The sequence below is a fragment of the Marmota marmota genome, unplaced genomic scaffold (genome assembly GCF_001458135.2).
Source record: "Marmota marmota marmota unplaced genomic scaffold, marMar, whole genome shotgun sequence".
Classification (NCBI taxonomy): domain Eukaryota; kingdom Metazoa; phylum Chordata; class Mammalia; order Rodentia; family Sciuridae; genus Marmota; species Marmota marmota.
This window is the reverse complement of record NW_025999946.1, coordinates 1,166,782-1,193,352: the sequence shown is the minus strand read 5'-3', so window position 1 is coordinate 1,193,352 and position 26,571 is coordinate 1,166,782. Positions and strand designations below refer to the sequence as shown.

Here is a 26,571-nt window from a genome sequence, read left to right as displayed (position 1 = left end):
GGAGTCTGGCTCCATCGTCCTTCTATGCCGGAGGGCCATGTCACCTCTGGAGGGCCGCCGTCGGCCGGTCGTGGGCACTGGAGAGTTCAGAACCAGCGAGACTTGTGTCAGGCGGGAGCAAAATGGCCTTTCCTCTGACCCGAGGGGGCAGCTTCCCATGACGAGTCCCTCCTGAGGCCACAGTGTGCCAGCTCTGGCCCACAGACGGGGACTGGCCCATGAACTGTTAATGGTCCACGGGGAAGTCGAGGACGCACACCAGAGAGTGAACCAAGCACAACCCTGAGCACAGGTTTGATTTGTTTTTACATAAACACCCACAGGAGGCTTTCTCTGTGAAGGAAGCAGCATGGGGTTCAGGTTCTGGTGCCAGGCTGGGGCGTCACTGTAGACAAGCCCCCAGAGAAGGACGGCTCCCAAACCTTCCTCGCCCGCCTCCCAGGGTCCAATGGGAACCTCACGGGCTGCCTCAGGCTACCTCTTTGCTGGAGCCAGGGCGTGTCTCGGGGTCTCCCTGCCTCCAGCCTCCCCTCCGTCGAACCCAACGCGTCCTCCACCCTGAATGAGTTTTCTAAAGGCAGCCCTGGCCATGCACTTTCCTGCCAAGTTCCTTCTGGGGCTCTCTGTCCCTCTTAGGATCAAGTCCAAGTCCCTGAGTGTGGTGTGAGGCTCCTGCATGGCTCGGTCCCTGGACGCCTCTCCCAGTTCACCTCTCAGCCATCTTGATTTTTTTGTGTAGACACAGGATTTCTTCCAGTTCTCCAGAGGCGCTGCTCTCTCTCACCTCCAGGCCTCGGCTGGGCTGTTTGGCCTTCGTGGACAGCTCTCCCTTCCTTTGGCTCAGCTAAATCCCATTCCTCTGTCATCAGGTAGATGATATTGCTGACCCCCTCTGCCCAAGTGTCAGCCAACCACTTGGAGGAATTGCAAGAGACTTGGCTGGATGGCATCAACTGCTCAAGTCTCCCAAATATCTGTCCTCCTTATCAACAGAGTCTCTCATTTTGGTTAGGCTCATGGCTGCTCAGAACAAACATGGCTCCCAGCCTCCCTTAGAGCCAAAGGTGGTCATGTCACCAAATTCTAGTCAATGGGATATGAACAGAGAGCTCCTGGGCAGTGTTCTTAAAGGAAAAGATGCATGCTTTTTTCTACCTTTCCTCCTTTCCACCAATTGGAAAGCAAATGTGATGTCTGGAGCTTGGGTAGCCATGTGCTTGGGAGTCCCATGCTAAGAGTGACAGAACAGAAAGAGAAAAGATGCTTGGCTCTCTGATGACCTTAAACCGGCGCCATTACTTTGGATTGCTTAACTTTAAACTTCTTTTCTATGAGAGAGAAATAAGCTTCTATCTTGGACAGGCCACCATTAGTTCAGGGCTTTCTGTTAGTCATAGTCAAATCTAATTTTCATTAATGCAGGTACCAGTAACTGGACATCTGAAAGCAAGGAAGACATCTAGGTTCTCCTCTTTAACCAGGCATCTGGAGGAGGAGGCGGTTCTAGGTTTGGTTCCACAACCCCATCTGTGTCTGGGACATTCTCAACCTTCTTCTCATGGTCCTAAGATGGCTACAGCAGCTCCAGACATCACATCTTCACAGCCTTCTCAAGTAGAGGCTGAGGATGAGCTACAAAAGGTAAGAGATGCCCTCCTCATGCACTTGTCCTTTAACCTTGGAGGGAAACCCTCCCTGGCAGCTTCAAGTAGATGTCTCAGGGCATCTTGATGGCCAGAATCCTAGCTCAAGGGAGGTTGGGATAGTGAGTCTCTGGATGTTTGGCTTCTATAGTAGAGGCAGGTAAGGACAGAACAGGGAATGGCTCCTGGCTGGAAGGCCAGTGGTGCCTTCACATTGCCTGTTTGCACAGTGTCTGTTCACTGGCCTCTCTCCAGGGCAGGAGGCCCCACAGCAGTGCTCTTAAAAGGGTGCAGCCTCTGGAGCCCGCCCACCAGGTCAGACCCTGTGTCTCCTGTTCTACCTCGATGGAGTGGACCTCCCTGGGCTTCTCTGTGGAAAGGGGGTGATCATTCTTACCAGTCTCAGAACAGCGCTGGAAGAGTAAGCTCATGTCTGCTGCTGCAGGAGACACCTGCTCTCTTGTGGGCTCTGCACCCACAGCAGTCACCACAGGGTGTTACAAATAGATGGTGCTGCCCTGCCCCCGCCCCCCGCAGAGCCTGGCATCTGACTGGTCCAGGGTGTGGCTCAGACGCTGGGATGTTTAAAAGCTGCTGATCAATTCTAAATCTGAGCCAGGAACTGAGGCCACCACAGAGTGAGCTTTCCACAAACACTAGCCCCGATGGCTTTGTTCACGATTGTGGCCCCAGTCCCTCGTGTGGCTCTCAGTAATTGTTTGTTGAATGAATGAATGGAAATGTGGGGACAAGAAGAGGGAGTTGGCTGGGCACAGTGGTGCACACCTGTAATCCCAGCCGCCTGGGAGGCTGAGGCAGGAGGATTAGGAGTTCAAAGTCAGCCTCAGCAGAACCAAGGCACTAAGACACAGTGAGACCCTGTCTCTAAATAAAATACAAAATAGGGCTGGGGATGTGGCGCAGTGGCCAAGTGCCCCTGAGTTCAATCCCTGGTTGCAAAAAAAGAGAAGAGGGAGTTGGTTGAGCTCAGTTGTCTCTGCCCATGGACACCGGGAGTGCTGCTTTGTCTACTTGGTCAATACTTCAGTCAGAAGACCTGAGGGTCCATGAAGGCATGTTCCCTCCTCCTGGCAGGCCTCCAGGGTCTGAGTGGGCCAGCACTGTCCACTCCCTCATCCACGGGAAAGATGAAAACAAAAACAAAAACAAAACCCCAAGAACCCAGGAGGAGGAACAGAGCGTGCAGAACCCACACACTGGCTTTGTGGACTGGGCTGCCGGGGCCTCCGTCTCTCATCTGGCCACCAGCTTGGGTCCCAGCTGTAGCATCCCTGGGGATGTGTCCTGGTCCTTATGGGGGCCTTGTCCTTTCTGGGGGTGCCATGCTGGCTGGGTGGTATGGATTTCCGCTGTAAACGTGGCCCATCTGGGAGAAGCCCAGGTGCCATGTTTCCAACAGCCCTGAAACTTAAAGCTCAGAAGGCTTTGAAATGCAAATATTTTGAAGGAAACATAAGGTAAACATGAGTGCTTATTTCCCCCTGATGAAAACAATATGCTGTTTGCTCTGAAATGTAAATAGGGCCTAGATCGCTTTTAAAGAAAGCCATGGCTTATATTTTTAGGTCCAGGGTAATAGCGTTCCTAAAAATACGAGCATCCGGCAGCCTTCCCACCCCGCCAGAATCCGCACTCCCGGCTCGGTCCTCCTTCCAGGCTTTGCTATCTTCTCCCATAAATATTCGACATCTACCTCCTCCCCTTCCAATCCGGAATGCTGTACTTCCCCTTCCTCAACCCTCATCTAATTTTTCCAGTACTCTCCGGGAGCTCCTTTCGGATAGAATTGGGGGAAGAAAAAAAAAAATCTGTAGCCAAAGGCATTTCACTGACTTGAAAGAGATTTTATGGTGCATTGAGTTCTAATCAACTTTAATAAGTATTTAATGCAGGAGGAAGACTTTGCCCCCAGCCCCGAGGCCGACCATGCGTGCTGGTGGCCCCCTGTCGGCCACGGGAGAAAGGACCGCTGCTGGGGCCATGGTTTGGGTGGGCGCGGCGAGTGACAGCTGCAGAGAAACGAATAATTAGCGATTTCAACCCCTGATAATGAGTAGCTCCATGATCCTTCTTGGAGCCGTTAAGAACATCTATCTTATTAATGATCCCGCTCGACAGCCACGGGCCCGGGCGCCCGCGTCTCTCCGAGGAGGCTCTCGTTCCTCATCTGTGCACCGAGGAGCAGAGAGAGAAGGTGGTCATTTGTCATCCCCTTAGTAGTGCGAGCTCGGCTCTCAGGGCCAGCCGTGCCCCTGGGGCTGCTCGGGAGACCTCCACCGAGCCCCGTGTGCCATTCACACGGCGCGCAACGCCCTTGATCCTGTGCCCCCGTTGCCCCATTGCCAGGAAGGGTTTCCACCTGCGTTGCGCGCCCTCACCTGGGCTGTGCGATTATCCTTATCTATGGGAGGCCTGCCTGCCAAGGGAATTCGGGGCTCCTCCGAGTTCACACCGCGGGTTCACAGAGCCAGGACTGGGAAGCCTGTGTTTCTGGTGGATTTTCCTGCCACCCCATGATGTCCTATGGAATGAGTTTGGGAAATTGCACCCCTTCCTGGCTGGGTTTTCTCAAAGGCATTGCCCCAGCCGAGTGTTGCAGACTCACTGTCTACTGGCTGCATCTGGTCCACAGAGAGGAATCTGTTTGACCTGTAAATGTCTTAATAATTGGGAAATATCCACAAAAAAATTCCAGACTTACTGAAAAATTGCAAGACTCTGGCCCACTGAATTTGTAGTTTCACCTGATCTCTGGGCACCTGATTATTTTAGGCAATTTACCACAGGCCTCACCACTCCCAGTTGTCCCACACTCTGCCTGACTTGCTCATTTATATATCTGTCTCTTGTCATAAGTGTCTGAGTTTCAGGGAATCATTTAGACCTGCGATTTTTTATACCCTATTTTTTTTCTTTAGTAGATCCCTTTTCTCAAACTACAAAATAGGTAATAAGAAACACTGTGGTTAAGGTTGTTGTGGACCCAGGATCTCACTTCCTTGAATGCCACTTTCAATTCCAGTATTCCTTAAAAGTTTGTGGAGACCTCAGGGCCCCACGGAACACAGTTTGAAGTAGCTTTCATTGAGAACGAATAAGTGACGTCATTCCCCAAGAGATGGAATGCAGCAGAAGATTCCTTGCTGGAACCAACAACTGGCAGTTCAAGGTGGAGGTTGTTATTCAGAGGGTGAAAGAGAAGCCTGGACAGGACGACCTGCTGCACATGGTGTGAAATGCCTGCACTGGCATTTAAACCCTCCTATGGATCTTCTTGTCACTCCTAATGTTTTCTAGAAGAACCTCACATGTGCAGCTACTGATTGTGTGCACACCTCTGGCCCCAGCCCCAGCCTCACACCAGCTCTTGATCTCCCATCTCTCTTTGGGAGAAAAGAAGAGTGTCTCCCCTTACCAATCAAGCATCACCTGTGGCCGATAAGTGGTACTCTCGAACGGCGGTTTGACCCAGACGTGGAGCATTTTCAAAATTGTTTTGGACCAAGGATCTCATTTCCTTGGAGCATATTTCTGGCACTTTTAGTTAACCAGAGCTCAGTAATTTAAAAATTACTTTTAGGTGCGATGTATATGCAAAAGCATATAAAATAGGAGGGACTACAACATATACCTGAGGCTTCAAATTAAACAGGAAAGTTTAAAGGGATTTGGGGGTTGCAGTATTGTAGATCACATCTCCTGGGTTGGGGCCATTGATATTTTTTCTATAAAGGGCAAGGTAGTACATATTTTAGGCTTGTCAGAGTGTACAGCTTCTGTCACGATGACTTGACTTGGCTATTTTCATTTGAAAGCAGTCATAGATAATATGTGGCTGAGTTTCAATAAAACTTTATTTAAAGACAGGTGGTAGGTGAGAATTGGCCATCACTGTTGATTCTTCCTATGGGTCTGTGTGGGCATTCTGTTGTCTTTAGAGGTGCCTTAGTAGACACATCTGACAGCAGAAGATGGGGTGGCACTGGAATTTTACAACACCAGCTTTCTGTCACTGACTGGGTTCCTTACCCTGTGACCAATTCTGATACTAACTCCCAGGCACAGACCCTGCAGGTTAAGGGCTCACCCTGAATTCAGATGTACTTCTGTCTAGCCAACTATAACTTTGGGGGTTCCCATGACCCTTGTCCAGGTTTGAGGTTCACTAGATTATTTCACAGAACATCAGAGAGAGCTACGTTATGACTACTGTTTTATTATAGTGGTACCCAGAGCAGCACAATGAGGAGATATAGTCAAGGTCTTGGAGATGAGGGTACGATGGAGGTTCCGATGCCCTCTCCCAGTGGAGTCAAGATGTCCCTCTCCAGCAACTGGGAACAGTATGTCCCAGCCTCGTCATTTCTGAGTTTTATCTGATCGATCATTAGGTTGCATGATTGATCTGTCATTGACCATTTGATTGAATTCCACTTCCAGCTCTCCTTTCTCCCTGAACACTGGGGATGGGGGAGACATTCCAGCCCTCTAATCTGGTGCTTAGTCTTTCTGGTGTGGCCATCTCCTCTCCTGAAGACCCATCATGAATCACCTCATTAGCATATAGTCAGACCAAGAGGTGCTCATTATGGATAACAAAAGATTTTCCTCTCACTCAGGAAGTTCTAAAAGTTTTTGAAGCCCTGTGCCAGGAATGAGAGAAAAAGACCACATGTATTTTATTTTATTTTACTGTTATACCATAGTTTGCAAATGGATTTCATTTGCTTCCTTTGTCAGCTCCAGTCAATTGGCCATGCTTGGAGTGCTAGGCTGAAGAGTCAACCTGGGGTCCAAGCTCACTGGAAAAGATTGCTGTAATCAATAGGTGATGTCTGCCATGAGTGACATAATAGGCATCAGCAGCACAAAATCTCTGTATCTCCTGTCCATTTTCCAAATAGTGTCTTCTTATCTTTCTGAATTTGGCCTTCTAATCTGTACTACGTAACTACCCCTTTGATTTATCTGGGACAGTCCTCTTTTTCTCAACATTCTCCCTCCTTTAGTAGTCATTGCTCTATTTGCTCCCACCACTAGGCTGGAAGATGCCGCCATGTTTTTATAGGACTTCACTTCTCTGGTCTTGGTGGCTTGGTCTGCAGATAGAGAGGTGACCAAGCGCAGGCAATCATGATGGGCTCTGGGATGGGCGTGGTGTCCAGGCTGGGCCTCTCCCTGGCAAATCCTCCATGCTTTGCACATGCTCATGGGTTGACCTTCAGGGAGAGGATGAAGTAGAGATGTAAGATGGAGAGTGGAGGTTCTGATCCAATTCTGTTCCCTGATGTTCTGAGACTCTGCTGCTTCTTGCTTTCCAAACCCTTTTGCATTCTGCTTCTTGCTTTCCAACCCCTTTTGCGTGGATATAATCCCCTTTTTGCCTCAACTAGTTTGAGGTGGGTTTCTGTCAATGGCAACATGAGTTCTGAGTGACACATGGCCCATGTGGAAGCATTTGCCATTCATCCAGCCGTGAGCTATTTATGGGACTCATCCTATGTGAATGGTGTTGCTCACAGCTGCAAGGGCGCTGGGTAGGGGGACAAGGTGGGGCTCTGTTCAGATTTAGGGTGAAGACAGGAACCAGTTGGAGGGGACAGGCTGGTACAAACTTAATGCAGACTCTCCAGGAATTGAAGGGACGCTCTGCTCCCTGCTCTAGATGTCACCTAGCCTGCTCATGCCTGGGGTTGAACTCGTGACCTCCCAAATGATCCATACATCTGTCTTCACCTTGGACGTAGGTACCTCAGAGCTTGGGGAAAGGACTTCCTGACTCTTGAGCCAGAGTAAGTCCAGTGTACTCTGTGTTCAGCTATTAATTCCAAGCACCAAGTATGGTGCCTGGTGCCTGGGACGCACTCCTCAGTGGGAGCAGAATGAATGGATGAATGAATGCTCGACTCCCCTGTGCTTGCTCCTTTCTCAAAGCCAGGGGGCGTGTGCCGCGTCTTTCAGATGTGTCCTAGAGATCCTGATGTTAGCAGCCCTCTGCTAACTGTCCAAAGCCTTCCCAGTCTCTGCCCCTCCACTCCCCCGCACCCACCACCACCAGGAGAACACAGAAGAAGGTCAAGCCGCCCCAAACCCAAGGTCAGTTTCTTCCCTCCACTGAGCCAAGTCCAGCTTCTTGTTCAAGTCGAGTCTGCTGGTGTCTGGCTCCCTCCCCTGCCCTGCAGCCTCTCCTGCCACAAATCCCCCTCCACCCTGCACATCTGTATGTGCAAAGCCAACCCTGTCCTGGAACTCACTGTCTTAGAGGTACTCAGAAAATATTTACTGAACAAATGTGGAATGAATGAGATTCCATGCATATACTTCCCTTGCCCTGGTCTTGGTGAGATGGTTTGCTTTAAAAGAGTTCAGCAACTCACAGGGTAGGTGAAACCTCTGGGGTTGGGATGAAGAGTGGACCCAAGTGCTGAAAGAGATAGAGGTTCAGGGCCCAGTGGATTATGGGGAGGGACTCCCAGAAGGGGTGGCATTTGTACTGGACTTGCAGGGAATAAGTTGAAGTGTACATAGTCAAGAAGCCTGTTTAGCTGTGGGATGCTTTTAGAATTACAAGTGACCCAACAACAATTAAAAAAAAAAAAATCTCAAACACAGGGATGTAGGTCTCAGGGAGGGTTCATGTGGCAGTTCTGTAAGGATACTTGGGACTTGGGCTCCTTTTTGCTGTCCACATCCCCATCCACAGTTTTGATTTCAGTGTCATCAAAAGATGGCATGGCGGTCAGCAACATGGGGGGACTTGGGGTGTCCTTGTTCTTGTCTAGTGAGAGAGAGCGGTATCATTGGCCCAAGAGGGGATTATAATTGGATTGGGCAATTTTGGAGAAGAACCCGCCTCTGGTCCAGTAAGTCGTCATGGTGATCCCTTTTACATGGGCTTAGACTTGCTAGGAGGAAGGACGAGATCAACGGCTTCTGAGTCACTGGGTTGCCCAGGGAAGCAGGGTGGACACCAGACTTAAACAGAGTCAAGGCAGGAGGCAGGAGGGATGGGCAGACAAGAAAGGGTCCATGCTGCGGGGAGGAAAGTCCCCTGGAAGCACATTTCTGGCTCAGGGAACAAGGTTTGGTCTCAGGAAGGGGCTTTGAGTGTTTGAGGATGGCAAAGGCCAGTGGAGTGGGTGGCAGGGCACAGCTGGAGAAGGGGCTGGGAAGCGGGTGTCTGAGGGGCAGGTCCTGAGTGCCATCTTGAGGAATGGCTTTTCTGTGGGATAGTGGATTTCTGTTGCCAAGAGAAGGGGAGATGGGAAGAATGCTGGACGAACCCCATCCTCCTCTCCCTGGGTTCACTCTGCGCCACTATTCTCAGACTCACTATCCAGGATGTTGTGGGGTCTGTCGATTTGACCAAACCTGGGATTTATATCTCCCAGAATCCCGTTCTCTGTGGGTTCTGAGTTAGGGTTGACCAAAGTGAATTGTATGAGATTTTGAAGGTGGAAGCACATAAGAATTCATCATTTTCAAAAGGTCACTGCAGTCAGACACAAAGATAGATGCAAAGGTGCCCAGAAGGCTCCAGGGTCCAGTTCATCTTTCTGACTCCCGGCCTTGCACATCTGACGGGTGATGGTCTCAAGCCATCTGCCAAGTGCTGGCCTTCAAGTGCCCCAGAGTAAACTCCATGAACCCCCTGTACCTGCCCACCTGAGCCAGTGCCCCAGGCTGCTGGTGACTTCTCTGGTCCTCTCCAGACCTCCACCAGCCCAGCCCCACCTATATTTACATAAGCTCCCCAAACCCAAATCCTATAGGGAGTCCCTCCTTACCTTAACACCCCCCCCCCATCCAGTGGCACTCTCTGTGGCGGTGAGCAATAATAGCACACTTTGATCCTATCAGAGAAGCTGTGTAGTGTAGTGGGTTTCTTTCTTTCTTTCTTTTTTTTTGTACTAGAGATTGAACTAAGGTGCTTAACCACTGAGCCACATTCCTAGTTCTTTTTTATGTATTTTACTTACAGACAGGGTCTCACTGAGTTGCTTAGGGCCTCACTTAGTTGCTGAGGCTGGCTTTGAACTCATGATCCTCCTGCCTCAGCCTTCTGAGCTGCTGGGATTACAGGCGTGCACCACTTCATCCACGCATTTTTGACAACACAAATTGCTGAATTCAAATCCATGCTCTTCACCTTCCTTCGGTGTAAATTCAGGCGAGTGTTTTGCCTCTCTGTGGCTCCCCTTCCTCCTCTGGGAAGTGGGGATAAGAGCAGGACTTACGGCCAATGGCTGGATGAGCCGGTGGTTTCCCCAGGCAGTGCACTCAGACACTGCCGGAACATAGTAGGTGCTGCGCAACGTCGGCTATTGTTATCACCTGCTTGCTGCGTGCCAGGCTGCAGCGCAGGTGTTCACACAGGTGTTAATTCATTTAATCTCCCCAACAATCCAGGGAGAGTGATACTGCTATTAACCCCATTTACAGAGTCACAGAGAGGCTATTAGGTTGGAACATATGAAATTGCTAGTTTTGTAGGTCAAACATAGTTCTGGATCAGCAGTTGCATGTGGCTCGCAGCTAGCACGACTGCACTTCTCGATGCTGGGCAACTTGCCCAAGCTATGCAGCCTGCACATCGACTGGAGTTCCTACTGGGTGCCGGAGAGGCCGTGCCTCCACCATTATGGGGGCTTGTGATAGTACAGTCGAGAGGTTGCTGCAATGAACGCTCTGTGCACGTGCAAGAGGGGGATCTGGGCTGTTAGATGCCTTTCCCCTACAACTTTGCTCACCTCTCCAGCACCTGGCATAGACATCACCTGGTCTGCAAAGCCTTCCCTGACTTCCCCAGCCAGAAGCACCAACCTGTGCAAGGTTTCAGAGGGAGAAATGGGCCCTGTTTGTCTGGGGAAGTGGGAGGTTTCTTATGGCTGGACTGTCAGAGGCACTTTGTGGGGAGAGGCTGGGAAGGGTCTTGAGCACTGCGGGAAGGACCTCAGAGACTTGGGGAAGTTGGACTTTATTGTCACCATATAAATGAGCCCCCAGAGCCAACTCTTCTTACCTCTGAGGTGTCCCTGAATCTGCTTCCTGGTCTTTGGCCACCTTTGGGCCTGCTGCAAAGGGCTCCTTGGTGAGGCCACATTCTGGGAGGCTGCAGTGGCCTGTCTCGTAGTGCAAGGAGAGTTTCCAAGCCAGGCTGGCGTCTTAGCCATCTCCCTGCTCAGGCACGAGTCCGCAGGGCCTAAGGAGTGACTGAGGGCCTTGGCTTCTGCTGCGGGAATCTCGGGCAGCCCTGCCCACACTGTCTGCTTTGCGTTTTTCTTTACCTAATCTAATCTGTCTTCTGAAAAGTGCCACCTTGGACCAGGCCTGATGTTGCCCCATTTGGCGTCATTTTCCTGCTGGCCTCTCAGCACTTCCTTGCTCGCCTGGGCTCCCTATCTACCCCGTCTGTCTCCTGTGCCCCACCTGCAGGGACTGGCCTGAGCCCCTCTTGTCTGGGGTGGGGAGCAGACGGAATAGGCCAGAAACCAGCTCCCCCTGAGGGCTTGTCCAGGATTACCAGGGAGAAAGGGGGCAGTCGAGATGCTCTGGGTATGGATGCAGAGCTTGGCTCCTGCTGTGGCTCTTTCTAACCTGGCTATTTCTGCTCTGTAGAATCAGGCCCACCCAAGAGGCACTGCATGTCTGTTGTAAATGTTTAGTAGCAGGCTCTCTGGGTGCAGTTCTTGCCTGGAAGTTGGTTGGGACTTTTGTTTACCTTGAGTAACTTAAAAATGAAGAAGCAGGGGCGGAGGAAACAGTGTCGCTCGTTTGTCAAAGGCATGAATCGACTTGGTTGAATTGGATGACAAGTATTTTCTTGCGTCTAGGAAAACCAACCACAACACAGAAATCAAGCCCTGGTTGTCGCCTCTGTCCGTTTCCACCATGACGTCACCAGACACAGATCCTGGAAGAGACGCTCGGGGGGCCACCATTGTGTAGTGTTTCCAACCAGGCAGACGAGGTTGATGCTGACGGCCTCAGGAGCCCGGGGAACAATAGCAGGCAGTGAGATAATTGGGAAGCGATGAACTCTGAGAATTTATTACTTTTTTTTTTTTTTACAATAATTTATTTAATTGTGACTTTATGTAATTTAATTTTTTAAAAATAACAGCTGTATTTAACACCCTGCTTGTAAAATTCCTGAAAATTTAACAACTGGCTCTCGTGAGCGGCTAGGAGCCGGCCCCAGCATGCCACCCAGGGTTACTGTGGTAAGTAAATAATTTAATGCTTTCACAATGCTCAGGAAACCCTGGCATATTGAGTAAGCCCTCAATAAACGTTAGCTAATCTTCTTATTGACTGTGCTTTTTCTTGATTAGAACTTGGGCGCCAGAAGTCAGGGACTGGAATTAAGTATACATTCCCACTAGATTGAGCCCCACCTGAGGACAGGGACCTGCTTGGGGAAGGTTCTTTTCCCTTCAGGAACCAGCCCAGGGCCTGGTGTAGAGAGGGTTGGCAGATGTTCTCTGAGTTGGGCTTTTCCCCTCGACTTAGATGGAGGTCATTGCACTTTGTTGGGCCCGTGGCTGTCCTCGGATCATCCTGGACCTCAAAAGTCACGGATGCTGTCTGGCTGGCCCGTTGGCCTCCCTCTGATAGTCTGGTAAATCCCACGTGAAGGTGTGTGAGCGGGGGAGCTGCACGTCTCCGGTGCTGACCTGGAACAGAAGGCAGATGCTCTCCTTGGCTCCCTGCCTGCTTCCCACCTCCTAAAGAGACCCGGATGTTTACAAGTTCAGCTAGAACTCGTAATGCTGGGACGGAAGTGGGTGCAGAAAGTAGCTCAGTTCCCATCTCTCTGCTGAGCCCAGTGGATCCACCAGCTCCGTGCGTGGAAAGTCGTGGCCTTTAGGATCTAAATCCTACCCCAATCCTGCTGTTGTGGGGGACAGTTGGGCTCATGGGAGAGGTGGTCAAGGAATAGAGGGAACAGTGCTGTGGGTGGGAAGTGCTGCATGGACACAAGAAGGGACCCGTGTGACATAGGCGGGTTGGTGGAAGGGCACAGGCAGGGTTGGGTGGAGGAGCGGCAGCCAGGGGAGCAGTCTACCAAGAGATGGGAAATGAATGTGTTGAAGGGAAGGAAAATGAGATGGTGATGGGCACCCCAGAGCAGAGCCTACGAAGGACTGGGGTAAGTGCAAGTAGATCCCTAAAACTGGAGAGGGTAGGAAGGGTAGGTCAAGAAAGAGTGCACACTGCATGGCCACTGGGGCTTAAGTCCACCAGCACTCTTTAGGGAACTGTGGAGAACATACCATAGAATTCTTCCTCCCAAAGATGGCTGTTCACCTGTAGCTCCCATCTCCCATCTGGTTGCCAGTTGTCCCTGGGAGTATTAACTCTCCATGTTTTGCACTTGCCATCATGCAAGCCAAGGGTTCTGGCTTAGAGGCCCCCCAAGGCACAGAGGTGGACTCCCTTCAGGGCACTGGCTGTGAAAGTGGCAGCAGGTACACAGCTGCACAGCTGCCCTCCACTGTGCTGAAACTGGAAGAGCCAGGTGAGGAAACTGGACCACAGACAGCATTTGCTAAGGAGTCATAGGGAGAGTGAATTTGGAGGTAGAGGAAGGCCTGGGTGTCTTACCACAGAGAAGTCCTGGATGAGACTTCAAAGAGCATCCACTGGGCTTGCAAGAGGACCCGCTCATGACGTCGGAGAGGTGACAAACGTGAGATCAGAGAAGAAGCAGAAATGATGACATCAGTGGGTTCTCCCTAGATCATTAGCTATGCAAGAAAGAAAAAGAACTGGACAGTCACTGGGGGTGGGTATAGAATGGTGACCCATGAAGTCATGGAGTAAAGTGCAGGAGCTTATGGATCAAGGGTGATGTGACCTTGAGGAGCCTCATGGGTTTTGCTTAAAGTGTTCTTTCCTGCATCAGTTTTATTCGTGCGTGCTGGGACTGGAGGAGGGCAAGAGAAGCCCTTCTTTCCTTGGAGACCTCTTGGGGCTGTGGGTTGAGCACAGGCACTGAAGCCCCCTTGCCTGGTTTGGAATCCTGGCTTTGCTGAGTGGATCTGGGCCAGGCACCTCTGAGCACCTGGGTGGTGTCATCCCTCCCGTGGGGATAACACCCCCCTCTCCTGGGGCCGTTGAGGGCTTTGATGAGGATAGGTTTGTGGAAGGTGGGAGACACAGGATGGGGTCAAAACCTCAGTGCTGCCACACTGGGCCACACTGCATGGTCCAGGTACTTCCGGGAACACACTGGCTACAGCATGGACAAGGACAGGGCATGATGAGAAGCAAGGCTGGAGAGGTAAGCATGGCCAGATTGCTGCGGGCTGCAGGTGTCAGGCCAAGACTTCATCCCATCCCCCTGGAATCTAGTCACTGGCCATTCCCTTCCGCCAATGGGTTTACTTTTTTTTTTGTTTGTGCAGGGAATGGGTGAACCTAATCATAGTTGGCAAATGCTTGGTTTGTGTATCAGCACTTCCTATCTCTAGCAGACATTACTGGAGGTCTGGTACCCTTTCCGCTAGAGCGTGGACACTCCTTTGCAGTGTTTCTTGACATGGGCTCCAGGTGGACTCTGCAATCAATTGCATTGGCCACAAGAGATTGGCCAGCATGGACTAGAACTCTCTGGATGTTCTTGTCCTTAGTCCTGGACAAGCCTAGCTTGTGCCCATTACCCAAATCAATTTTAGGATTTTCCATCACCCCAAAAGAAATCCTGTACCCTTTAGCCACCTCCATGTACCTATGTCCCTGGCCAAGCAAATATGAATCTATACGCTTTCTCATCTGAGTCTTGAGTTCCATGTTGTGGACATTTTAGATGCATGGAATCATACAATATTGATCTTTTGTGACCAATTTCTCTCACTTAGTATGTTTTCGTGGTTCACCCCTGTAGTAACATGAATCAGCACTCCATTACTTTCTATGGCAGGTAGTGTTCAACTGCAGGAATTTCACATTCTGTTTATTCATCTGTCTATTGATGGAACTTTGGGTTGTTTCCACCTTTTGGCTATAATGAATAATATTGCTGATTTATTTCCTGTAGTGTTTTTATGTAGACCCATTTTCATTTCTCTTGAGTATATACCTAGGAGTGGAATTGCTGGGTCAGATGTTAACTCTATGTTAATCATCTGAGGAACTGTCAGACTCTGTTTTCTAAAGCGACAGTACCATTTTCTCCCTCTGTCAGGAGTGGATCAGGGTTCGATTTTTTTCTAAACCCTTCCCACCTATTGTTATTTGACCTTTTGATTCTAGCTATACTAGTGGGTGTGAAATGATGTCTCACTATGATCTTGATTTATATTTTCCTATAATGACAGTAAGCATCTTATTATGTGCTTGTTGACCTTTGTCTGCCTTTCTTGGAGCTATGTCCATTCAGATCCTTTGACCATCAGAAGTTGGATATTTGTCATTTTATTATTGAGTTACAAGAGTTCTTTATGTATGCTACATACAAGTCCCTTATCCAATGTATGATTTGCATATTTTACACCTATTAACTGGGTTGTCTTTTTACTTTGTTGATGATATTCTTTAAAGCACAAAAGTTTTGCATTTTAAGGAAGTCCAATTTTTCAATTTTTAATTTTATTGCTTTGCACACTTGGGGTGACATCTAAGAAACCATTGTCCGATCCATGATCACGAAAGTTTACCCCATATTTTCTTCTAAGAGTTTTATAGTTTTAGCTTTTATATTTGGGTTTTGATCCACCTTTTGGTAATTTTTGCATATGGCGTGATGTGGGGCTCCAACTTCACTCTTTTCTATGTTGTCCCAGCACCATCTTGTTGCAAAGACTATTATTTCCCCATTGAATTGCTTTGGCACCATTGCCAAAGATGAATTGACTGTAAATGTGAAGATTTATTTCTGGATTCTTAATTTGATTCAATTAATCTACATGTTTGTTCTTATGCCAGTACCACACTGTCTTGATTACTGTAACTTGGAAGTAAGTTTTGAAATCAGGAAGTGCAAGTCCTCCAACTTTGGTTATTCTAGGTCCCTTGAATTCATTTAGAAATTCATTTAGAATTTTAGGACCAGCTTGTCCATTTCTGAAAAAAAAAAAAAAAGCCAGCTGAAATTTTGATAGCATTTGCATTGAATCTGTAGATCAATTTGGGAATATTTCCATCTTAACAATATGAGGTCTTCTGATCCATGAGCATATGATGTCTTCCCAAATCATTTCTTTTAGACCTTTGATTTCCTTCAACTGCCTCTTAGTTGTCAGAGGATAAGTCTTGCACGTCTTTTGCTAAATGTATTCCTAAGGATTCTTTTTGACACTATTGTCAGCAGAATTGTTTCCTTCATTTCATTTCAGATTGTTCATTATTAGGTATTTTTTCTGTAGGTTGGCATGTGATTACATCATGGGATGCTGCTGACAGCCTGATTTTGATTGACTCAGATTGTTTACACAGACAGGGACTCCACGAAGAAGATCCGCCTCACACACACTAGGGGCATCCTAGCTCCTTCTAATTCTGAGATGTCGTTTCATTGCAACTGTTCACTTATTGATTTATTTGTACAGGGCCCCCTATGGGCCAGACACTGTTTCAGAAGTGAGGGGAACAGCTGCGGACACGCCGAGTTTTTTGCCCTTGTAGAACTTGCATTCTCATGAAGACGACAGACAACCAGCTAAGCAGCTAACCAAACACTTAATGGATTTCAAGCAAACACAAGGGCTTTGGAATAATTGGAATTGGCCTTAGGATAGAGAGTTCAAGGGCACTGAGTCAGATTTAATGGGGTGTTGGGGAAGGGCTCTCTAAGGAGGTAACGTGGGGATAGAACAAAGGGCAGGGTGAGCAGAGTGGAGAGCCAGAGAAGGACAGCAGAAAATGTACTGCAAGGATTTGGGGACTACAGGGAGGCTGGTGTGACTGGGCAGAGGCAGGACCCCAGTGGGGGAGAGAAGCTGAAGGGCTAGGTGGGGGCCAGGCTGGGTGGTCAGGTGGGCCACTAGAAGCACCCTGGCTTTTATCCTAAGTGTGTTGCCGTGTCATAAGGGAACACTGAGAGACCGAATTAATGATTAACGGGAGCAACAGCCACCAGGGAAGGTGGCTTGAAGGTCAAGGAGTTAGCAGAGTTCTGTAGGGTGAGCCTGTGTGTGCGCAGGCTCCAGGGGAAGACAGGCCAGGCAGGGGCGACAATAGGAACAGAGGTGTATGCAGTGAGCTCATCTGGACTGGGGGAAGTGGGGTGCTTGGGAGAGCAAGACAAGAGCAAGGAGAGAGCCACATCCCAGGAGGGCTGGTCTGCTCCCAGGTGTATGTCTCTGTGAAAGGTAGCACTGGTTGTAACCCACCGTGGAAACCCAAGGCTTGGGAACCCTAGACATTGACTCACGCGTGATCTTGGGCAAGTCACCTCCCTTCCTTGGGGCTTGATGCTATCGTTTGCACAGCAGATGCTTTGGAGCAAGAACAACCTCAGGGGTGCCACCATGTGATGCATGTCCCAAGGACATTGCACACCCTGGCAAAGGACCCTTGATGGGCGAGAAGCGTGCCCTCATGTTAAGCAGCCAGGTCTGTAGCTACCCTGAGCTCCAATGCTTCCTATCCAGAGGATGTGGTGGGCTGGGGTAGAGTATGGCTAGGATATTCCTCTCCCTTTCATCATTGCCAACTGATGTCATTGCCTGTGGCTGGTTTGTAGGTGGCTGAGCTTGTGAGGACTAAGGGTTGGGAGGCATGGCTAAGTTAACTGGCTAGGGTGAACGGATATGGAGAAGTTAAACGTGGCAATGTCACGAAGGCCCACTACTACACCCTGACCTTCCAGAAGGAATTAGCAGGGCCTTGGGCACTCACTAGTCCACCTCCACTGGTTTTTAAAGGAAGTGTATAGGATCCAGAGAAGGTGTTTTTTTCTATCCTAGGTCACACAGCCTATTGGAGGCAGAAAAGAAAAACAAGGCTCCTGGCTTCCAGAACTATCTGTCTTTCCATGGCAATCCACTGTCTTTCGTGATTTGGAACCCAACTGGCTGGCCTGAGGACAAGGAGAAAGAATTGGGGGCACTTAGGGGAGGAGGGGAGTCATATATATAATTCCTACAGACGGGTCCAGCATCTGGGAGAAAGTAGCTTCCTCTTTGCCAAGTGGGCACCCACTGTGCAGCCTGCTAGCACCCAAGCAGCGTTTTCCACTTCAGGGTCTTTCCTCATTTCTGACCCTCTGTAGGGTGCAGCTTGCAATGTGGTGGCACTAACTGCAGGGTGGTGGCAACGGTCTTTCCCTCATCCCTCACCCTTGCCTTCTCCTGGTTCTGACCTGGGGGACCGCCATCCTGGTCCTGTGCTCTAAGTCGGGCCACTCAGAGCCCTTCCCCAGCATCGTTGCCATTTGATCTGGTCTAGAAGAGCTTTGTACCGTGTTTTGTATTAATCTGTTTAGATCTGAGCCAGAGATGCCTGGGACCAGTATTTCATCCTCCCAAGAACCTAAAACTGGAAGAATAAAGTCAACTGTCAAAGAAAAGCCGATAGCAGGTGGAGAGGGCATCCCAGGGCAGTCGAGTACCTGGATCCCTCTGTTCCTGCGGCTGGAGCCCTCTTTGTGAGAACGCTGGTTCACTTGAGTTTCTGTAGCGGCCGAAGGAGCTCTGCTAATCTGTAGGGAGAGTCATTTTTTTGGTGGGGGGTTACTGGGGATTGAACTCAGGGACACTCGACCACTGAGCCATATCCCCAGCCCTATTTTGTATTTTATTTAAAGACAGGGTCTCACTGAGTTGCTTAGGGCCTTGGTTTTGCTGAGGCTGGCTTTGAACTCGTGATCCTCCTACCTCAGTCTCCTGAGCCACTGGGATTACAGGCCTGCACCACCACACCTGGTGGGATGGTCATTCTCGCTTGGCCTTTTCATTGGTTGTGAGCATCCAACCTAAACCTTCCCCCAGTCCCATCAAGTCAGGGGTCAAGGACAGGTACCAGGAGCTAAATGGTGTCCCACGCTCATACTGACATGACGCAGGTGGAAGGCTCTATAGGTCTGGTGGAAGTTGCTTGGTGGCATTTTATTCATGAGTAGGATTTGACTAGGCGACAGGCATCTTTGTGAAAGATTCTGGAACTTATCCCTTGAAATTCTGAATATTTTTCCTTTGCTTTTATGAGCTCAGCTATGAAACCTGTATCTATCTTCTCTCCCAGAGCCTCCTTTTCTTGCAAATACAGAACTTACTTCAAAGAAGTAATCTATAAGTGGCCAGGCAGAGAATTCCCCCAGGAGGGAAGGAATAAACCATTGGCTGTTTCCCAGACCCTCTGTTCAGCCATACTTAGCAAAAGTCCAGTTGGCCAGTGGCTGGTCGCGGAGGGGAGGGTCATCCTCACCTTCCTCTCTCCCGCCTCCTTCCTGTTGCCTGCAGGAAGGAAGCTCTGAGCTGCTCTGGCATCACTGGGGCCCTCCCCTGCAACAGGGACCTCTTCCTCTGTCACCTCAGAGTCTGGCCCTCAGTGAGGTCTTCAGCCAGTATGGTGTCTCTCCAGTGGTTGATAATAAATGTGCTCCATGAAGGTCCCAAAGAGAAACTGGTGAACACATGACAAGAAAGGGGGCAAAGGGGAGAGCCTTGGATAGGGAGTCACAGGGTCTGGGCTTAAAATCCTGATTCTGCCAAATGTTTGCGGAGCCAAGTCCCCTCACCTTCTGGGCTCCCCCACATACTGCCCTGTGGTGTGGGGCTAATTACAGCAGTCTCCCCTTATCCAAGGGGGATACATTCCAAGACCCCCAGGGAATGCCTGAAACTGTACCAAAACCTACACATTATGGATTATAGACTTTTTTCTCTTCATTCCTACCATGGATCTTAGTCACCTCAGCATAATTTTTTTTTTTCTTTCCTCATTAAGTTGAGAAATTTCACTTTTTCTTTTAAAGAAAGCACTTTGCCTGGTGTGGGGGTGCATGGCCATAATCCCAGCAACTCGGAAGGCTGAGGTGGCAAGATTGTAAGTTTGAGGTCAGCCTCAGCAATTTAGTGAGCCCCTGAGCAATTTAGAGAGATCCTGTCTCTAAATAAAATAAAAATTAAAAGGGCTGGGGATGTGGCTCAGTGGTTAAGCAATTCTAGGTTTAATCCCTGTTAATCCCCCCCCCCACCGCCTCAAAGGAAGCACAGTATGGCTTTTGTTTTACGTATTTACATATCCAAATTTCTAGTTTCACTACTTCTGTGCATTGGGGGCCATTATTAGGTAAAATAAGGATTGCTTGAACATGGACATTGTGATATATCCACAGTCAATCGGATAACAAAGAAGGCTACTAAATGAATAAGAGGTGGGTAGCATATACAGCATGGATACACTGGACAAAGGGTGATTCATGCCCCAGGCAGGATGAAGGAGGACAGATTTCATTATATTTCTCTAAAAGGTGCACAATTTATAACTTATGATTGCTATTTCTGGAATATTTCACTTAATATTTTGAGGCAATATTTAACTGCAATCATGGGAGGCAAAACTTTGAATAAGGGGGGCTACTATTTCTCTTTCTCTTACCCTTACTTCTTGGGAGGCCTAAATGCCAGGAGGAAGAGGGGAACAAGATGATACACCAAAGCTCTGGGTGCAGCTTGAAGGATCAAGAGACCTGTCCCTGGTGCACTGGGCAATGCTGATACCTCTTGAAAGGAAAGCAGGAGAACAGGGAGCCAGAGACAGCCATATGACAAGTGGGACAGTGACTGAGGATTTAATGAGATGACAGTCGGGTTTCTCCAGTTCCTGATGCCAACAAGCACTTCTCTCTGGATCTCTGGGACTGGGATTGTGCTAACTGCTTGTGAAGTGCAACTTGTCCCCACTGAGCATCTGTTTTGCTTCTCTCAGTACCAGCCCCTCAGGAGGTTCCCGGCAGATCCTGTGTGCTCCAAAGCTGGGCCTTCCCTGCTCTGCCGCCAACAGCCTTCCAGCAGGGCACCTTGTTCTGAATGCTAAGTCGGGCTTCAGGCAGGTGCTTCTCTTAGAGCTCTCAGCAGGGTGCAGAGGGGACGGAGGTGGGGGTGTGACGGAGCAAGAGGCTTGGTTGGGGTCCCTGGATGCTGTGACAGACAGGACAAAGTGCTCCTGCATCTGTCTGCATAGGTCTCTGAGGCTCGCCTGTCAGTCTGTAGTCGGTTCAGTGCCTTATTTCTCAATCAGTGTCCCTGGTACGGGGTGGGCGCGGCCACAGAGAACAGCAAGAGAGGATGTTCACGTTGCTTCAGGGCAAGAAAGCTAGTAAATCCAGTGATGTGGGGCTGGCAATGTGTTCCACACATACCCGGCCTTCGCTCATGTGTTCACATGTAGTGACTCCCTGCCGGGGCCCGGGAACCCTGCTGAGTGTCTGACACCTGAATTGCAGCCACAGCAGGGCACACCAAATAGGGAGACAGGCACACCCTGGGGCCAGCCTGCCCAATTGGGTTTTCAGGGTCACTACTCCTTGATTTGTGAATCTGGACAAGAAACTCACCTTTCTGTGTGCCTTGGTGTTCTCATCTGCAAAATAGGATAACTATATACAGTCCCTCACTTATGCTATTGTCCTGATATTTAATAGGCCAAAGAATGGGAAGAGCCTGGGACCGAGTCTAGAATCTAATAAGTCAATGACAAAATAATAAAGGCACCATCGTGCTATTCTTGAGTCGCTTCCTTCTAAGCCACTGTCCCCAGCACCCTGAGTGATCTTCCTAGAACGGAGATTTGAGGGGGGTAGAGTGCTTCCAAGTTTCCCCTTGGTTTTAAGTCCAAGAGGTGGCATGGCCTTCCGACCCCTGCTTTTTACCTTGTTTCCCGACAGCACCCTGTGCCTGCTTTTCTTTCCACCTTAGCCACCCAGGTGGCCTGCCCTGCCTTCCCACACTCTCCCCTCCTGTCCTCCCTGGACACCTACATGGATCCCTCGAGAGCAGCTTCTGATCTGGGTTTGAAGGTAGAGAAGTTCTCCCTGTTTCCACTTCCCTAATCAAAGCCAGCCCCTCCCCTGCCTGCACCCACATCGACCCCATCCCCCCGGGGTCCACTGACCTGTGCAGTGTTCTGTGACTGTCTGCGTCTTCCATGGAGCGCTGCATCTCCTGCTGTGTGGGTTTCTCTCTGGGATGGCCCAAGCGGGCCCTGGGCGAATGGTTGGTGGATGGATGAGTGAGCCAGTGCTTGGCAGAGGCTTGTTAGAGCAGAACAAAGCAGCGGGTGATCTCCTGCTGTCCTTAGAATGCTCCTTAAAGCATGTGGGGAGCTCCTAGCAGCCTTGGGGACTTAGCAGCAACTTTGTCAGTGTAGGTGACAGCCGGGTGGTTCCAGGGTGGAACAGGAAAGTCCGGGGCTGGTTTGACTCCTGGGACAGTGCTTGTCCCCCACCCCTGAGATTAGCACAGTTCTTTTACCTGGGAAGACCAGGTGCTGCATATGGAAGATGAAGCTTCCAGAGATGACTACCGGGCGGTTTCTTGCCACACGCTCTTCTGCAGGGTGACTCGGCCTCTCCCGAGTTAAGAGATGAGTTCCTCCATCTTTCTAATCAAAAAGCTGTACCCTATTTGTGTACAAGGAATTGAACTGCATTGTGCTATCATGATTAATTAATTAGAACAACAACAACAAAAAGAGGTGAGCTCCTATCTCCATCACCTTGAACCTGGGCTGGGCTTGGGTCTGTTTGACTAATGGAATGGGTGGAACTGATGCTCAGAGACTCCCAAGGTTGGTCCCTAAGAAGCCCTGCAGCTTCAGCCTGGGACCCTTGGGTTCTGTCTTGGGAAACCAGCCACCATGTTAGGAGATGGGCAAGCCCCATGGAGAGACTATGTGTAGTTGTTCTGGTGGACAGCCCAGAAACATGAGTGAACCATCTGTGAGGTCCAGACCAGTCAAACCTTTGAATGACCAGCCCCTCTGTCATCCCAGTGGACCTCTGACTACAGTCCCATGTGGAAACGTGGAGCATGAGCTGTCCATGAAGTCCAGTCAACCCACAGCAACATAAGAGGTGATGATAATGTTTGCTTTAAGCTACTGAGCTTCGTGGTGGCTACAGACCAACAGAACATTGGACTGAGTGCCACCTGAATGAAAGAAGACAGTGGCTGCTGATCACGTCCCTGTCTCTGGAGATGATTGCAGAGGGTTTACGATTTCTAAGGACGTGGAAGTTGGGAACCACAAGGTCTCCGTTATAAGGTCCCCTCTGAGATGATTTCTCCAAGTTGCAGGATATCCTGGGGGCAAAATGCAGAGGAGCAGGTTTGAGACAGCTTCAAGGTCATTGGCTGTGGGAAACAACCAAGGTTCAAGTGCACATATATGATGCCTTTACCTACATCTCACCCCGATCCCCACTCTGTCCACTCCTCCTTGGAAAATTCCTGGCACATCAAAGAAGGAAGGAAAGAAATGGCACTGGAGTGCCCGCTCTGTGTCCAGGGCCTGACCTCCTTACTGCATTTGACTTTCACAACAACTTAATGAGAGTGGAAGTGTTACCCCCATTGTACAGACAAGGGAATTGGGTCAGAGAGGATCAGGGACATGTCCACAAAGCGAGTCGCAAAGCCAGAAAAATACAAGCTGGTGTCTCTGCTATTAATGATGTCCGGACGGTCTTAAAGATATTGGGAAGTTTCCAGGGCTTCCCCACATTGCCAGCCGCTGGCCAGGGCCTGAAATCCCCATTATTGCTTTTCTGCTTTCCCTTAAATCCTGGATCCTGCCAATGCTAATCCCTGTGGAAAGATGATGCATTTAGATGTTATTAACCACTTACCCCAGTCGGAGTGAGGTCCGATGTCTCTCCTGAGAGTCTGCTTTATTGGGAGGGAGAGTGGGGTGGGGCAGAGGGGCTCCCTGCAGGGGCGCAGGCGGAAGATGGGATGGGAACAGGGGACAGCCCAGGCTCTTCTCAATTCTTTCCAGATGGAGCTTGTAGGTGGGGTAGAAAAATCAAGAAGCTGGAGCATTGGACACAGGACGAGCCCCATCCCTACCTAAGCTGTGTTTCCCCCAGCCCCAGGGGCAGCTCTAGAGAATGCCCACTTCTCCAGCTAATGGAGTCCATCCCTGGCACGGAGACCGGCATTTTCATACTCCTCATCAGCTTCCCCCACGTTTGGCCAGCTTCCCTCTAAGCTCCTGGGAGATCTGTGTTTAGTTCTTTGCTCCAAACACAAGGAGCAGTATTAACCACCTGGCGAGAGGCCAGATCAGCAGCCAGGATGGGGGTGGGGGTGGATGGAGGGAGGTTCCGCTTCCTGACAGAGGAATTCCAGTGGTTCCTTGGGGAGGAAACCCCTGGGGAGCTGGAGACCTGAAGGTGCCGGGCAGCCTGAGCCTGTCTGGACTTGGCCCGTGTTCCTAATTCTCCTCTTTGTGATCATGCAACTCCTAGGAGGCAGAGGTCACTCAGCAGGGTGGTCCTGATGGATAGGGACTGCCCTATCACTGGAAGGTTCCTGAACAGGAGACATAACTGCCTATCTAGGCTCTGCAGAGAGGGTGCATAGAGAAGGAGAGGGACTCGGTGACCTCAGAGAAACCCTTTTCTATGTTTGGGTCTCAGACTCTTTCAAGGGCCAAGCCCAGCCTATTGCAGCAGGATTTTAATCACCTGACTTAAAACCAGGGGGACAAAATACTCTGCCTGTGCCGATGCTCCCTCTGGATTCACAGCCAGGCTTCATTCTTCCCCTGAGTTTATTTATGTCCTTTGGGCAAGGATCTCTGCTCCCTTCTCCTCTCTCTCCTCCCCGCCTTCATTTCATTCATTCCACAAATTTTTATGAAGCACCTACAGTGCTCGGCAGTGCTGCGTCTTGGAGGATCCTGAGGCCAGCAAGAGGAGCCCCTGGAGGGAAGAGGGGAGAGACAGATGAGTTGCAGGGGGTCCAGAGGAAACAAAGAGGAAGACCTGGCAGGAGGGGAGGGCAGCACCCAGGTTGGAGAGGCTGGAGGTGGGCTGAGGGGGCGCAAGGGGCTAGGAAAAGTGGATGGATTCCAAAGACACAGCAGAAAAGTCCAGTAGGTCTTGAAGGATTGATTGTAGCTGGTCGGAGAAGGGAAGAATAACGTCAAAGTCACCGACCTGGACACCAAGTGCATGAAGTGCCAGCTCTAGGCTGGCTTTGCTGGCTCTCTGGTTTGCCCCTGTACTTGGGGAAAGGCTTCTGCACTAATGTCACACCCTGAGCAGGCTAGGAATATCGTGTCCAGCTGCTCTTCGGCAGCTGGGAGTCCTGGGGGACAGGTGGGGTGTGACACCCTCTCTGCAGAGTCTGCCTCCATCCTTTCTGTCCTTCCCACCGGCACCTGGAAGCCTGTCTCTTTCCTGCAATGCCTCCCAGGAGCCTGCTCTCCTTCCTGGGTCTCCTCTCCTCACCGTTGTAGAGCAGTGATGATTGACACGGCCTGAGACCAATGAACTTCCTAGCTCCACCTACTACCCCAGAGCCTCTGCATCCCTGACAGCCCTCTTCGTCTCTTCCTTAAGATCTCTCACGGTATCAAAATACCAGAAACATTCTGGGCAATAACAGACCTGATTTCCACCTAGGGAGGAGAGGGAGGGCCCCGCTGGGTCTCCTCACAGCATCCTTGATCTCCCCCACCTGGCCACCGGATGCCACAGGGGAGGCGGCTTCCAGGCCAGGGCCTGCCGCCTGCAAACATTCCTGCTGCATTAGATGGTTGCCAGATGGGTTTGCGCTGCAGAGGGCTGGGGGAGGGGCTTCGGTTGGACAGGCCTGTTTGATGGAGGGATTTTGAAGTTCTCTGTTTCCAATCCTGCTCCTCGCGGAGCTGCTTCTGCGAATTACCCTTCCCTGCAGCCAGTCTGACGGAAGCCAGGGCATCCCATCAGTGCGAAGAAGGAGCGCCTCTGGGTCCCTGCTCATGAGTGTGGAGCCAGTGTACCTTTGGGTCCCCTCCCTGAGGGCATGAAGTGATGCCCTCCTGGGTCCTTCATTCTGTGGGCACAAAGTCCGTGCACCTCTGGGTCCCCATTCTGTCTGCAGGAGTCCAGGCCACCCTTAGGTTCCCTCCCTGAGTTTATCCATCCCCTCTAATCATGATGATGACCTTCTGAGTAATACTGTGTCCACTTACAGGTGACAGAGTGATGCCTAGGAAGGTGAGGCTCAGCTGTCCGCACTGAGGAAGTGGGGAGCTTCTCCTTGTTCCTTGGCTGTGGACCCCAGCTGGTCTGACCCAGGCAGCGGCACCCAGCCTAAGTGATTGCAGCTGGGCCTCTTCTGTTCCTGGGCTCCTCTTTTCTCTCTGCCATAGCCCAATCTGTATGGTTGGGGCCAGATTTCTTCCTACACAGACCCGAGAGGGAAATAAACTTGCCCAGGACCACACAGCTGCTTAATGCTAGAACCAGGTTGGTCACTTAGGTCCTCTGAGTCCATTTTGGACATTCGTTCCACAGTGTGCCACTTTCAGTGACGCTCTCAGTGGCCTTGTGGATAAACTGCAGAAGAAGGACAGCACCATGGGGTAAAGCAGGAGGCTGCACGGCGAGTTCCGCCTTGTTATTGACTGTGACCTTGAGCAATTTGCCTCTCTGCTCTGAGTCTCCATTTCCTTGAGTGTCAAACGAGGACACTGATCTGTGTCCAGATTTCCTTAAGCAGTTACTCTGAGGACAAAGCCGCGGTGTGGGAACTGGCCCTGCAGACAGGCAGGGGCAGCTTCCCCTCCCCTGTGGAGCCCCCTGTCCTGGTTGAGCCCTAGCCAATGCCCCAGGGGCAGAGCCGTGCACAGCCTCCAAACTGCTCGGCGTCAGACTGGGGGGTGCGGGAGATGGGCTTGTCTCCCCACCACCCGAGTGCTCGGCTCTCGGGGGCTGTGAGCTGGGCTCTCCCTGCCGAGTCGTGCTGCA

The 26,571-nt window shown here is 50.4% G+C and overlaps 1 long non-coding RNA gene across 1 annotated transcript; it reads right to left on the bottom strand.

Moving 5' to 3' along the window:
* Window positions 1-9,766: 9,766 nt before the first annotated feature.
* LOC125616470 lies at window positions 9,767-26,343 on the bottom strand. Its single transcript, XR_007347096.1, has 4 exons — window positions 23,461-26,343; window positions 21,726-22,966; window positions 13,272-13,414; window positions 9,767-12,340 (listed from the first exon to the last, which is right to left on the bottom strand). It is a non-coding gene; the product is annotated as an uncharacterized LOC125616470 (long non-coding RNA).
* Window positions 26,344-26,571: the final 228 nt, after the last annotated feature.